Below are 16,127 nucleotides of genomic sequence, written 5' to 3'. Positions count from 1 at the left end.
CTATTTCAAAGCATTCATTCAATGAAACATAATTTATTTAACAATTTGTAATGACATGATATTCACTTCATAAAGACTGTAATACTGTGTGATGTGTAAATTAAACGCAAATACATATTGTCGTTGCTCTAAATGTCTCCCTTCCCAAGCAACACATGCCCCTTCAGCTTGCCCACTGTGTATTTTCAAGCACATTAGGTGGATGTAGCAAACTTACTGAATTTTCTCGGAAACATATGGTAAGAGGGTCTTTGTTTTGCTCGGGGGTGAAAGAGTGAGAAATAAAGATTACACAGATATATAGCTTGTCTACAACCCGTTAGTACTTATTCAGGGATTGGCGTTATCTGTACGTAGCATCGTTGTGTACTGAATATGGTTAGTCTACCTTAATGCAAAAACCAATAGTGAGTGTTCTCAATTGAACAAAGAATTTAACCATTACTTTAACTCCGTTACACATAGACTGTAAAAAAATACACTGAAATAGAAATATTAGACAGCGACACAGTGGCTAGCACTGTCGCCTCACAGCAAGAAGGTCGCTGATTCGAGTCCTGGGTGAGCCAGTTGGCGTGGGTTTTTTCCAGTTTCCAAACACATATAGGTGAGTTGAATAAACTATATTGCCACTAGTGTATGTGTGTGAATGCGAGAGTGTATGAGTAGTACTGGGTTGCAGCTGGAAGGCCATCCGCTGTGTAAAACATATGCTGAATAAGTTGGCGGTTCATTCCGCTGTGGCCACCCCTGATGAATAAAGAGACTAGGCTGAATGAAAATGGATAAATGAATAGATTGACCCACAAGACGTGGTCATCAGCATCTTAAAGGGCACCTAGGTTAGCCCTTTTTCAGATTTAATATAAGTGTTTCGCGTCTCCAGAATGTGTCTGTAAAGTTTCAGCTCAAAACACCCATCAGATTATTTATTATACCTTTTGCAAGATTCTATTTTATACATTTTTTCACTAGGGGGCTGTTTTGTCGTACTGCGCCTTTAAGGCTAGTCCTCCCCGTCCATCGTTTCTACATGCCTTTCTGCTTGCCCTCGGCTGCGTCAGGAAGCAGACTTAAAGGACGCAGATCTCATGTAGCGTTTGTGAGAAATACTACTGTAAGAACTTTACCAATGAGGATTTGTTGTGCAGTTGCATCGATGAGTCACACAAAGTTCACGTGCGCACACGCACACACAGATACACACGCACACACACATCGCAGCAGACACACACACAGACAGACAGAGCACCCGTTTAGCTTTGCACTCTTTTTGCAGGCATATGTGACAGGATACAGGTCAATCTCCACTGCTGTATGAAAATCTCTTATGTTAATGTACAAAATAAACCTCATTTAACGTCCACAAACTGATTGAAGCGTCTTCTTTTATAATTGTTCTGACACGCGGCTGTGCTGATGAAGTCAAGCTAAGCTAAATCGCTGTAATTCATTACACACATGCTCTGTTTTAAAACATGTTAAACTTGTAAAACTCACTCTTGATCACATTTGATGATGATTGATGATCCTAGCAAACTGAACAGATCTTTTATTCCCGGCTGCTTTGTGCTCGTCTGGTCTTGTTGATATGATTATACACGTGACTACCAGGACATGTTAATACGCGCAGCTGTCAATCAATATTGGTGGGCGGGGGGACCGCACTCCTACATAAAGTTGCGGTCGATCTGAAAACCGCTCCAATTGGTCCGTTTTTATGTTGTTAAATTGAAAAAAAAGGACTGGGTGTGTTTATTTTACCCTAATATGACTGTCTATACACCATACATGCACATTTGTTTGTCCAAACAGCTTGAAAAGTAGATTTTTCACCATAGGTGCCCTTTAAATCTTTGAAAATTTTTAATACTTACATTTTTTTAAACATGCATGAAATAAAGAATATTCTTAATCAAATATAGGTTTAGTTTTTATGCTTTTACAAACAACAAAACATTAACCATTAACTGACATGTTAACAAATTATTATATTATTGGTCTGTTATTCACTAAACAAAATAATTAACTAATGTACTGCAATAATTATCATAATAAACATTGTTAAAAAATATTACAATTTGCATTTTAGGTTATTTTCTGTGCAGAATTTTGTCTCTCTTATTAAGATCATAACCAATATGATGCCAGATAAATGAAGATCAGACTTGCTGTACCGGTTCATGAGCTCAATAATGTATCAACTTGTGTAATAAAGTGTTTAACAACTAATAACCAGCCTGTCAATTGTGTAGCACAAAAGATATGAGGTATCACTTTCATCACTGAAGACGGGGAAATCCAGACTAATAAAAAAAGGCTCCTTTAGTTTTATTTTTAACAAGTTAACAGATTTTTACAGATCTAACTTTATAGACCATTTCAATGTGGTCGTTGGCCCCAAAACATTTCCTGCTTGCTATTAAACTTTTTCATAACTGTAACAAGAGGCAATTTAATCCTAACTTAATGTTAAAATAGCGACCATAACATTATTTATCATTATGTGGCTTGTTGTAAAAAAATAAATAAGTGAAGATAGAGGGGAACCCAGTCCCTGGAGACTTGAAACAAGAAGAATCTTCTTTATTGAGACGTGTTGGTTAGTCTGCAGTCATACAGCATCTTCAAGAAGTCCATGTGTCTGCAGGAGCCTACTGGAGGTCTGTAGTCTGCGAGTTTTATCACAAGTCTAAATTAAGACAAAGATGTCCTGTCTATATTGTCCTGTTAGGAGGAGGGGAGATGGCTAAACAAAGCAAGCCAATTAAGTTTTGGAGTCAGCATGATAACCATAGGTGTAAGAGACATGCCCAGCAACTGACCAGATGAGTTCATCAACAAAAGGGGTTTCTTTGTCCTGAAAGTATCACCCGAAGACAAAGGCAGAGTCGTTAAAAGCCTGACAACAGCATTTGCATCACTTTGGCTCAACCAGTAGTCAGAAAGTCAAAGGTTGATGTCTCGCATGGCTGGGCTGTAAATAATGATATAATCAAAAACCAAAGAATAGAACTTCTCAGGTATATGTAGATTATTGTTCATTTGAAACTAAATTATACCAATTTATATTTCCACAGGCTCTTTTTGGCTTCTCGGAAGCTAGAGATTAAAATAAAAAACAGGAAAGGGATCATTGTTTTTGTTTACATCCCTCAAAATGGTCTATAGATACATATATTTACTTCATATAGCCATTTCTATTTAACAAATATGCATAGCTTTAAAACTGTATTATAATAAAATTCAACTATTAATTAAAGGTAGTGCTGTCGCCTCACAGCAAGAAGGTCGCTGGTTCGAGCCTTGGCTGGGTCAGTTGGCATTTCTGTGTGGAGTTTGCATGTTCTCCCCGTGTTCACGTGGGTTTCCTCCGGGTGCTCCAGTTTCCCCCACAAGTCCAAAGACATGCGGTACAGGTGAATTGGGTAAGCTAAATTGTCAATACTGTATGTGCGTGAATGCGTGTGTATGGTTGATGGGTTGCAGCTGGAAGGGCATCCGCTGTGTAAAACATGTGCTGTATAAGTTGGTGGTTCATTCCGCTGTGGCTACCCCAGATTAATAAAGGGACTAAGCCAAAAACAAAATTAATGAATGAATGTATTCTTTCTGTTTGCATGTAATGCTTTGAGCTTCTTGAGAAACATTTAATAAATACATCAATTGAAACATCAACCTAAGATTATACATTATTTATTGTACTGGAAAGCAAAGCTTTCTTATTAATATCATAGTCAACAACAAACAATTATGTATTTTTGTATTTTTATCATATTATTAGCTTATTTTAAATATTTGAAAAATAATTTTAGTTTGACAGCACGGTGGCGCAGTGGTTAGCACAATCGCCTCGCAGCAAGAAGGTCGCTGGTTCGAGCCCCAGCTGGGTCAGATGGTATTTCTGTGTGGAGTTTGCACGTTCTCTTGTGTTGGCATGGGTTTCCTCCGGGTGCTCCGGTTTCCCCCACAGTCCAAAGACATCCAATATACGGTAGGTAAATCGAATAAGCTAAATTGGTTGTGGTGTATGAAATGAATGAATAATTTTAGGTTTAGTTTTATACTTACAGTGACATCAAGTGATGTTTAAATGACCAAGGAAAATTTTGACAGCATTTTCCGGTTATATTATTTAAAGTCTTATTTCTTTTAGTTTTGCTTTAAAAAAAAAAAAAAAAAAAAAAAAAATATATATATATATATATATATATATATACACACTCATCGCTAAATTTATTAGGTACTCCTTACTAGTACCAAGTGGGACCCTCTTTTGACTTCAGAACTGCTTTAATCCTTTCTGGCATAGATTTAACAAGCTACTGGAAATATTCCTCACAGGTTTTGCTCCATATTGACATGACAGCATCACGCAGTTGCTGCAGATTTGTTGGCTGCACATCCATGTTGCAAATCTCCCGTTCCACCACATCCTAAAGGTGCTCTATTGGATTGAGGAATGCTGACTGTGGAGGCCATTACAGTACAGTGAACTCATTGTCATGTTCAAGAAACCAGTCTGAGATGATTCATTCTTTATGACATGGTGCATTATTCTGCTGGAAGTAGCCATCAGAAGATGGTACACAGTGATCATAAAGGGACTGACATGGTCAGTAACAATACTCAGGTAGGCTGTGGCGTTGACACAACGCTCAATTGGTACTAATGAGCCAAAAGTGTGCCAAGAAAATATCCCCCACACCATTACACCACCATCAACCTGAACCGTTGATACAAGTCAGGATGGATATGTTGTTGATGTCAAATTCTGGCCCTACCATCCGAATGTCGCAGCAGAAATGGAGACTCATCAGACCAGACAACGTTTCTCCAGTCTTCTATTGTCCAATTTTGGTGAGCCTGTGTGAATTGTAGCCTCAGTTTCCTGTTCTTATCTGACAGCACCCGGTGTGGTCTTCTGCTGCTGTAGCCCATCTCAAGGTTGGACGTGTTGTGTGTTCAGAGATGCTCTTCTGCAGACCTAACGAGTGCTTATTTGAGTTACTGTTGCCTTACTATCAGACCATTACTCAGACCAGCCCGTCTGGCACCAACAACCATGCCACAGTTTTTTATTATTAAGGGAAAACAAAATACATAGCCCTGTGTAAAAAAGTATTTTAACTAGTAAAAATTTCACATGCTGTCATAATGGCAAACACAAAATAATTGAGTTATTAGAAAGGAGTCGTTAAAATATGTGCTGAATTTCAGAATAATCAGCACTTGGGAAATATTTGACATTTTTTGTACACCTCCAAGTTAGCATGTTGAACAATGTACTTTTCTTCCTCTTTTTTTGTAAATGAAATGAAAGTCAAATATTTCATAAGTTTCGTTGTATTATTTCAGAGGAGACTGAATATAATTTCTCCTCATTTCTGCCCGCCAGGCTTCAGTTTTGTGGTTTTTAGTGTATTATGTAACAAATAAGAGTGAATTAAACAAGGTGTCAATGTCAGTGCTGTAAAAGACACACGTTTGGGAATTTCTGATGGATATAAGATACGAATGTCATTTCAGGTGCATCCATTTACCTTTAGATGAAATGCCAGTTGTTATGTAACATTAATTTCATTTCAAAATGCCGCAAGAAGAAACTCAGATGAGCCTCACGCTGAGGGTAAAAGTGAATTCTTTTGTTTGGATTTTAATAACATCTGAATATATTGTAGAAATGATTTTTAGAAGTTAAAGAAAAAATAAATTATTAAATATTATACTCTAATAAAATAAAGATTAATGGGGTATGTTTTATATGAGAAAATATTATATAATCCTTTCTGCTTTAATATGTAATGTTTAATTCAATATTTTACTTGTTGTCTACTATGTTATGTTTAAAAATGACTAGCAATGTTTGTATATATATATATATATATATATATATATATAGTGCATCCGGAAAGTATTCATAACGCTTAACTTTGACCTTTGCTATGTTACAGCCTTATTCCTAAATGGATTAATTTAATTTATTTCCTCAAAATTCTACACACAACACCCCATAATGACAATGTGAATTTTTTTTTTTTTGGGGGGGGGGGGGATTGTTGCAAAAGTGACATGTACATAAGTATTCACAGCCGTTGCCGTTGAGCTCTAAATTGAGCTCAGGTTCATTCTGTTTCGACTGATCATTCTTGAGATGTTTCAGCAGCTTAATTGCAGTTCACCTGTGGTCAATTCAGTTCATTAGACATGATTTGAAAAGGCATACACCTGTCTATATAAGGTCCCAGGGTTGACAGTGCATGTCAAAGCACAAACCAAGCATGAAGACAAAGGAATTGTCTGTAGACCTCTGAGACAAGATTGTCTCGTGGCACAAGGCTGGGGAAGGTTACAGAAAAAACTTCTGCTGCTCTGAAAGTTCCAATGAGCACAGTGGCCTTCGTCATCCATAGGTGGAAGATGTTTGGAACCACCAGGACTCTTCCTAGAGCTGGCCGGCCATCTAAACTGAGTGATCGGGGGATGGGGCCATAGTCAGGGAGGTGATCAATAACCCGATGGTCGCTCTGTCTGAGCTCCAGCTTTCTTCTGTGGAGAGAAGAGAACCTTACAGAAGGACAACCATCTGTGCAGCAATCCATCAATCAGGCCTGTATGGTAGAGTGGCCAGACGGAAGCCAGTCCCCGCCTGGAATTTGCCAAAAGGCATCTGAAGGACTCTCAGGTCATAAGAAACCAAATTCTCTGGTCTGATGAGACTAAAATTGAACTCTTTGGAGTGAATGCCAGGTGTTACATTTGGAGAAAACTGGGACCGCTCATCACCAGGGTAATACCGTCCCTACAGTGAAGCATGGTGGTGGCAGCATCATGCTGTGGGGATGTTTTTCAGCAGCAGGAACTGGTAGACTAGTCAGGATAGAGGGAAAGATGAATGCAGTAATGTACAGACACATCTTAAATGAAACCTGCTCAGAGTGCTCTTGACCTCAGACTGGGGCGACGGTTCATCTTCCAGCAGGACAATGACCCAAAGCACACCGCCAAAATATCAATAGAGTGGCTTCATAACAACTAGATGAAAGTCCTTGAGTGGCCCATCCAGAGCCCAGACATAAATCCTATTGAACATCTCTGGAGAGATCTGAAAATGGCTGTACACCGTTGCTTCCCATCCAACCTGATAGAGCTTGAGAGGTACTGCAAAGAGGAATAAGCAAAAATTCCCAAAGACAGGTGTGCCAAGCTTGTGGCATCATATTCAAAAAGACTTGAGGCTGTAATTGCTGCCAAAGGTGCATCAACAAAGTATTGAGCAAAGGCTGTGAATACTGATGTACATGTGATTTTTCAGCTTTTTTTATTTTTAATAAATTTGCAACAGATTCAAAAACACTTTTTTCGCATTGTCATTATGGGGTATTGTGTGTAGAATGAGGAAATAAATCATTTTAATATATTTTGGAATAAGGCTGTAACATAAAATGTGGAAAAAGAGAAGCGTTATGAATACTTTCTGGATGCACTGTATATACCATCTCTATAAATGTATTTGTTTTATTTAAGATCATTTATCATTTTCTTCAGACCTGTAATGCACTCCAGAATGTGACAGATTGATTAGCTGTAGGCTCTAGAACAGTCATCTGAAACGTTGTCATATAGTGTTATGCATGGATTTCATAAATAGCCTTGCATTTACTAACACAGACTACATTTGAAGTATTTGGGAGTAATTTACATTTTCCTCCAGTAGAAAAACATAAGAACACTGCTTATTGGCTCAATGTATTACAACAGTGTTATGCACCTGTCAATCAATATCAGTGAGCAGGGAATACTGCCCTGCTACATCACGTTGTGGTGGGCCTCAAAAATGGCAGGGATTTGTATCCTATCTTAACGTCAGGAAATTTTAATAAAGAGACTTGTTGTGTTTCTGTCACTCCAACATGATTGTAGCCACACTATTCCTACACACATTTCTGTCCCGATATCTTTCAAAAGTAGATTTTGTATGATAGAAGCCCTTTAAACAGTAAAATAATCATAAGCATGGATTTATTATTTTGTATTTGCGATGGTCGACAAACGGCTGGAAAAATAGACATTGAACACATCACAATTTTTCTCAGAAAACATATTTCTAAAGGTGCCGTTAACTTGGAATTTTCCCTGCATGTTGGTAAGAACTAAAAAAATCCATATATGCAAAGAAAACAAATCTAATTATATGTTATAAAATGAAATGACGCAGGGAAAAAGTATTGAACACATGAAGCAAGGGAGATGTAGAAAGGCAATGAAAGCCCAGACAGCAGCTGAAATCTCTCAGTTCTTCAGCAACCCTCTGCCCTTCCTCAGTGTAAATGAATATCAGCTGCTTCAGTCCAACATCTACATTATCAGGAGAATGAAGATGAAACCAGAGTGGACATTTCAGCTGGACAATGATCCAAAACACAGCCAAGGAAACTCTCCAATGCTTTCAGAGAAAGAAAATCAAGCTGTAGAATGGCCCAGCCAATCACTTGATATGAATCCAATAGAAAATACAAAATAAAGCTCAGATTTGATAGAAGAGACCCACAGAAGCATCAAGATTTTGACGCTCTGTTGACGTCTGTGAAAAACTCACACCTGAGCAATAAATGTGACTTCATTCTCCATATGAGAGGCGTCTTTAAGCTGCCAGCACCAAACAAGCCCTTTTAAATAAAGTATTAAATACGTTTCAGTACTTTCTCCTTAATGTGATTTCATTATTATTACACATAACAAATTTTTTAGATTTTTTGGGGTTTTACCAAAATCTGCTTCATTTCATGTCAACAGCTCCTTTAGAAATATTATTCCCAGGAAAAAAAAACACATGTTCAATACTTATTTTCCCCACTGTATAACCCACACACTGAGTATAAGTATTAACTTTTCTCCTATAGAATCCCTTTAGGAGAGACAAACATTGGTATGTCATTCAGAAAGAAGAGTATAAAGCTTTTAAATGAAAGTGAAGCAGCTCAAATCATTTGATCTTGGATAAACTCTTTGTTTTTTTACGCATTATCTCTTCAATCCACATCTCATTTGTGAAGTCTGTTTCCTCTGAGCGATGTGAATATCTCTGTTTAATCTCTCAGAGTCTCCTGGAGACGTGATATAAGTTCATTGTTTACGAGCGACTGAAGATCACGGCTGATTTTGAGCAGTGTTGATGGAGGCTTTTTAAATTCTTCATCCGCCCCGGGACAATCTGATCCGCTCATGATTAATGACATCGATATTTTCTCCAAAGAAACCTGCAGAAAATGACCTCAGCGCTGTTAACTTAGCATAACATCAGAGCGCGAGGACAATGCACATTTTAGTTTTTTTTCTCAAGCTGAAAAGAAACATAACAAGCACGGTTGGCGGCAGACCATCATTTTCTGGAGGTCTTTTTTTTTTTGGAGGGGTAGAAATATCTCTTTGCTATCGTTAGACATCAGTGCTATTAATCCATCATGATGATCTCTTACGGGAAGATGAGATTTACATGCCAACATTACTTTTTTGCTGTCTTTCACTCTCTTTCACTGTTGTTATGCCAGATCAACGTCAATGTTTGGACACATTTTCTTGATTTTGAGCCCATTTTCTCTTGATCTTACTGAAATTAAGCCTTCAGCAAATCATAAATACAGTAGGGGGTCTGATAAATTTTATATTCTGAACAATATAGGGTGGCATGGTAGCTCAGTGGTTAGCACTGTCACATCACAGCAAGAAGGTAACTGGTTCGAGTTCCGGCTGGGTCAGTTGGCATTTCTGTGTGGAGTTTGCATGTTCTGCCTGTGTTGGCGTGGGTTTCCTCCGTGTGCTCCGGTTTTCCCCATAGTCCAAACACATGCGCTATAAATGAATTTAATAAATCGTAGTGTATGAGTTTATGATTAGTTTCCAGGTGTATGTGTGCAATCAGGGTGAGAACTGGAACTGGTATGTGTGTGAGGTGCATGATGGGATTTGAAGTCCAATTCTGTGACAGATTAGTAGTTCTCCAGCAATCTGCAACTGCTAGTTCGCTGATGATTGTGACAATACTTTAGTAAACAATATTTCTTTTACAATAATTTCTGTGAATGTAATTTTTTTCTTGACCACAATAAATGATTTGATTTACAATTGAAGTCAGAATTATTCACCCTCCTGTGAATTTTTATTTTCTTTGTCAAATATTTCCCAATTTATGTTTACCAGAGCAAGGAATTTTTCACAGTATTTCCCATAATATTTTTTCTTCAGGAGAAAGTCTTATTTGTTTTATTTCAGCTAGAATAAAAGCAGGTTTTAATTATTTTAAAGCTATATTAATATTATTAACCCCCTTAAGCAATATTTTATTTTGATTGTCTACAGAACAAACCACTCTTATCAGGCCCGTAGCCAGGGGGGCGTTCAGGTGGTTCGAAAGACCCACCCTCCCATTGACAAAGTCCAGAATTTGGCCCCTATATGAGCTCTTTTATCCCATTTTTGACAGTATGTCATCATAAATTGTGAAAATAGCCGATAGAAGAAGGCTTTAGCACAAATAAAATTTTTAATTATTCAAATTTACAAATTCTTACTGATGAAATGAGCTTGCCAATTTGTTATTTACCTACAGGCTACAGTTTTTAATGTGTTTTTAGTTGGTTTTTAATAAGTTTTAACAGATTCCCAATAGTTTTTTAATGATGCATGATAATATATTTGTATTTTTAAAAAAAGGATTGTTTAATTTGAAAATTCTAATCTCATAACATAAAACTATAATAAACTACAGTTTAAATACACATTTCGAAATAAGTAGTTTGTGGTAAAATAGTTTGCCAAAATTGTAGGAAAAATTTTTGTTGCATCATAAAGTGTAGTTATTAGGGTTGGGCAATGTCGACAAACTTGGCATCGTTCGATGTCTGATGTGAAACATTGCGATGGACTATGACATCGTCATCATATTAATTAATTATTTATGAATAATTAATTTATAATGAATTAATTATTTGTAGCCTATCATTTAAACTACCTGACCCACATAGTCTTTGTTTTACCCATAACCAAATCATAAATAAATAAAGATAAGTTACACACAAATCAATCACTGTCCTGTCAATCACTTTTTCCACAGGACTCTGGCATGAATAGGCAGAGTGATCTGTGTCGTTATAATAGCATCGGCAAACTTGGTTGGTAAAAAGGGTGCACAACCAACAGGAACGAACCAACAGTATCTGAGGTTTTCGCTAAAATTACTAGCAATTACTAACAAAGATTGAAGCAGTGTACTGACGCTGTGACACGTTACCTGATAAATTCAAAAGGCCGAAGAGTGGTTAGATAGACACAAGATGAATTAAATATCACATTTACCAACTATAGTGAGACGCGATCCAGCGATACATCCTTGATGAACTGTCCGACGAGCTCAGATGCTGCAACGCATGACAGAGTGTTCATGTGTGTGGTCACGTGACTTGCGTTTTTAGCGGTATAGTGTGGAAGGAGAGCTTTTCAGAAATGCTAGGTGAAACACCAGTGTGGACGTGGATCATTTTTATTCTAAAATGCCATTTTAAAACTAAGACGTATCAGTGTTAATGGGGTTGTTTGTATTTTTCGTGAGCGTGTTCCTGCTGCAACAGGGGCGGGGTGGAGGATCGCGATGCCGCCTCAGCATCGTGATGTCTATCGGCCATCGGCGATGGCATCGTCTATCGACCCAACCCTAGTGGTTATGATCACCATCTGACAGGCTAATGCAGCAAATATTAGGGCTTAAAATGTCACTAAAATACAGTATTTGGATAATTTAACAGAAATTTGGGAGAGCAACTGCAAAAGATCCACTTTTTGAGAAAAAAGAACCACCCCTTTCAAAAGGCTGCCCAGGTAGCAAAAAATTCTGGCCCAGATTTGGCATAAATCTGGCACAGCAGGCATTCATCCGGCAGTGGCATACAGCATGTGGGCCAAACATGGGCCTGGTTTGGCAGAGGTGTCACCGTCTTTAAGACGGCACACAATACTTGGGCCAGATGTAAAATGTAGTATTTGGCCCAGATGTTAATAATTGATATATGGGCCATGTGAGTCTGGTCTATCTTGACCCATAAAAAAACACATTTGTATTATTTTCAAATAAAAATAAAAAATTCTACCTATCAGGTCGCTTCGAGGAAAGGCACGCCCATAGCACGCCTAAAGTGCAATGATTCATGGGTTTATCAATTTCATTGCAGTCGTGACACACCAACATATCTGGCCCAGTTCAGGCTCAGTTATGGGTTATTAACTTGGCTAAGAATTGGCCCAGATTTGGTCCATGTTTGGCTCTTGTCTGGAAGCACAGACTTGGTCCAGTCATGTACCGTAATTCACTGCGGCATGTGGGCCAAGCAACAGCTGATTGTGTGGGCCAGAGCTGGGCCAGAGATATTTTGCTATGTGGGTGGCTATGGACCTGGTTATACATTGACTTCCCTATATACCCTAACTTGCCTAATTAAGTTTTTAAATGTCACTTTAATCTAAATACTAGTATCTTGGAAAATATCCAGTAAATATTATGTACAGTCATCATGGCAAATGTAAAAGAAATCAGTTATTAAAACTATTACTATGTTTAGAAACGTGCTGAAAAAAATCTGATTACTGTTAAACAGAAATTGGAGAAATAAATATACAGGGGGGCTAATTATTTAGGAGGGCTAATATTTTAGACTTTAACTGTATATAAAATAAAACTTTAAAGTTTGAACTAAAGTTTAATTGAGAAGAACTAAAATAATGCAGCTGTAACAAGTAACTTTAAGTAAGTGGCGTCAAAGCATTTTATTTTCAATGTAATATGAACTAATGTAATCTAAAGTGTACTTAGAAAATGAAAGTAGCATCACATCCCGTGAGAAACAAAACAAAGGAGAGATCCAGTCGGCTCTGTTATGGCTCAGTGGATGCTGTGTAAGAAGCGAGAGATCATAAACAGAGAGTGGTGCTATCATATGGCCACTTTCAGCTCCCACATTAAAACATCTGAGATTCTCAAAGGGAAACAAGGGGCCAAAGGGGCGACACATGATTTAATGTTGTGGTGACAGAGCAGTTTGAAATATGAGGCAAAACGCTGTCAGGACATGATTCAACCTGAGACAGAGAACAGCTTGGAAAATAGACGCTCCAATTCCTCCTTTTGACTTCGTTTAATCCTTTATGGAGTCGCTGATATTGTTTTGCACCCTAGTTATTTTGGTATATAGGTCAAATGCCTGATGAATCATATGTGTGCAATCTAAAGGCAACACATATTGTGGCTCATGGTGGCTCAGTGGTTAGCACTGTCACCTCACAGCAAGAAGGTCGCTGATTCGGGTCCCGGCTGGTTCAGTTGGCATTTCTGTGTGGAGTTTGCATGTTCTCCCGGCGTTGGTGTGGGTTCATATTGCAAAACAATATTACAAAGCGTCAAACACTTTTACAAAGCTTGAGAGACAAATGTACATTTTGAAAAACATTTTTATCTATCATAAGACCCAATTACATAGGAAAAACATTTTTACCAAGGACCAAACAAATTTACATTTTATAAAAAAATTAACAAGATGCAAAACACTTTTACCAGTCCCGAAACAAATTTACAATTACAGATTCTTTACGGAAAGGGAATGTACCACACACCAGAGGTGACGTGGAATGTACCACACTGAAAAGTGTTGTTGTTGTTGGGGAAGAGCGCGGTAAATTCGTGTTGTGGAGTACATGGCATAAATAAAATTAATGGTGACTGAACATGGACTGTAGTCAAAGGATGTTTTGCTCGTTTTGTGGCAAACACATGAGCAGCTTAACGCAGTTTACTTTACGTGTGGTCGGTGTTTGGAGTTTATAAAGGACGCAGGCCAGATGGAAACACCAGACATACTGCATCAATGTGTTCAATATTTTTGACGAGGGCCACTCGTATGCTGTAATCGTGGTCATGATGTCAAGTCTACACGGTGGAAACATCTGCTTGAGGACTGTAAGTAAACTGAATGAAGCCGGTGTTGCGGTTTAACTGGTGTCCGTGTTAACTGGGGACCCTTTTCAGATGTAAACTATTCACGTTTGCAGATTGGCAGATTCGTCACTTTTTCACAGCAACAAAACCTGCCCATACCAAATAAAGATTCTGATTACTGGGTGTCAGTGTCATTGTAAACATTAGTTTAGGTTAGCGTGAGTATCTATTGACCTAACTGAGCTATCCAGCTTTACATGGTGAGGTCAGTTTCGATATCTTTATCAGTCAACATATGCCGTGCTTTCATTGTTTTCATGTACTTGCGTTTACATGTTTCTACATACTCGCACACTGATATTTTCTCAGAATAGCTCTAAATGGCAAAACAATGGTTTATCGCAATTGGTCAAACCATGATTTTTATAGTTGTAGACTCATATTAACCCGTGCCTTTGGACTTGTGTTAACCTGTGTCTACAAAGTCACACATGAGCTGATATTTTCCCGTGTGTGGTTCATTCCCTTTCTGTAAGGAATCTGTAATTGTAAATCTGTTTCGGGACTGGTAAAAGTGTTTTGCGTCTTGTTAATGTTTTTCTAAAATGTAAATTTGTTTGGTCCTTGGTAAAATAGTTTTTCCTATGTAATTGTGTCTTATGATAGATAAAAATGTTTTTCAAAATGTACATTTGTCTCGAGCTTTGTAAAAGTGTTTCACACATTGTAATGTTGTTTTGCACTTACCGGCCACCGTAGGTTTCTTCCGGGTGCTCCGGTTTCCCCCACAGTCCAAACACATGCGCTATAGGGGAATTAGATAAACTAAATTGGCTGTATGAGTGTGATTGCGTATGTATGGGTGTTTCCCAGTACTGGGTTGCAGCTAGAAGGGCATCCGCTGTGTAAAACATATGCTGAATAAGTTGGTGGTTTATTCCGCTGAGGCGACCCTTTATGAATAAAGGGAATAAATTGAAGGAAAATGAATGAAAAAGGGTTTTTCAGCAGACATTTTCAGAAGAATAATGTCATTCGGTGTAATAATGGGGTTTTATTCAGGAAATATTAAGTTAAGTTTCACAAATTTGGAGAGGAGCATGTGGTATGATTAATCGTGGCTGGTCTCTCATCTGTATCATCAGTAAGCCAATCGGATTATTCCAAACTCAAAATAAACAGTCCGTCTAGCATTACTCCAAGAATCCCCCCATCAACCCCATCTCCCCCTTTTCCTTTACCAGGGGGAGCTCTCGAGAACCTCGAGAATGGATATCTCCTACCCCCTTACATGCTTATTGACCAGACAGGAGCCCTGGGCTCAATTATCTCCGAGCTCAGGGTTCTCTCCTGGGACAGCATGCCAAACCTGTTAATATTATCAAGCAACATCTAAGTGTAAACTCTTGAATATGAGGGAAATGTTCAAAAAAGTGAATTTTAGAATATTTATTATAGACTTTTTTGTAAATAATAAATTTTAAATTATAAAATTGAATACTTAATACAAATTAGAGCTGTGCGATTAATCGAAATCAAATCGCAATCACAATTTGAAGCATTGCAATTAGTTAATCGCAAGAGGCTGCGATTATGAAATAAATATGTATTATTTAATTTCCCACACCCCGAGAAAATGCGTGACAGCCATCTGCGAGTGACCGTCTTAGCCAATTGAGTGAGCAACTTTCGTTCTGCCCAATCAGAATTGCACAACTAATCTATGCGGAATGCCCACAACAGGAAAGTGCAGACAAGTGGGATAATGGCATGTGCTGCTTCAGAAGCATTAATAGACAAATTAATATCACAGAAAAACAGGACATCAGTAATATGGGAATTTTTTGGTTTCAAAGTCACAGACACAGAACAAAAACTGGTCATTTTTATGAGCTGTCGCAGAATTATTGCCACAACTTACAGATTATTGAGCTGAAGCTTGACTACAAAATTAAATCGCAAATCAAATCGCAATGTCTGTCAAAAAAATCACAATTAGATATTTCCCCCAAAATCGCAAAATAGTACAAATGTTGCCATGAATATAGCCAATGCTGCTGACACAGCATTAATTAATCAATAATTATTTATTTAATTACTTGACTAATCAAATAATTATTATAGTTTATTATATTATAGTTTATTA

Source organism: Danio aesculapii, chromosome 2 (genome assembly GCF_903798145.1).
Source record: "Danio aesculapii chromosome 2, fDanAes4.1, whole genome shotgun sequence".
In the NCBI taxonomy this organism is placed as follows: domain Eukaryota; kingdom Metazoa; phylum Chordata; class Actinopteri; order Cypriniformes; family Danionidae; genus Danio; species Danio aesculapii.
This window is presented reverse-complemented; position numbering follows the sequence as displayed.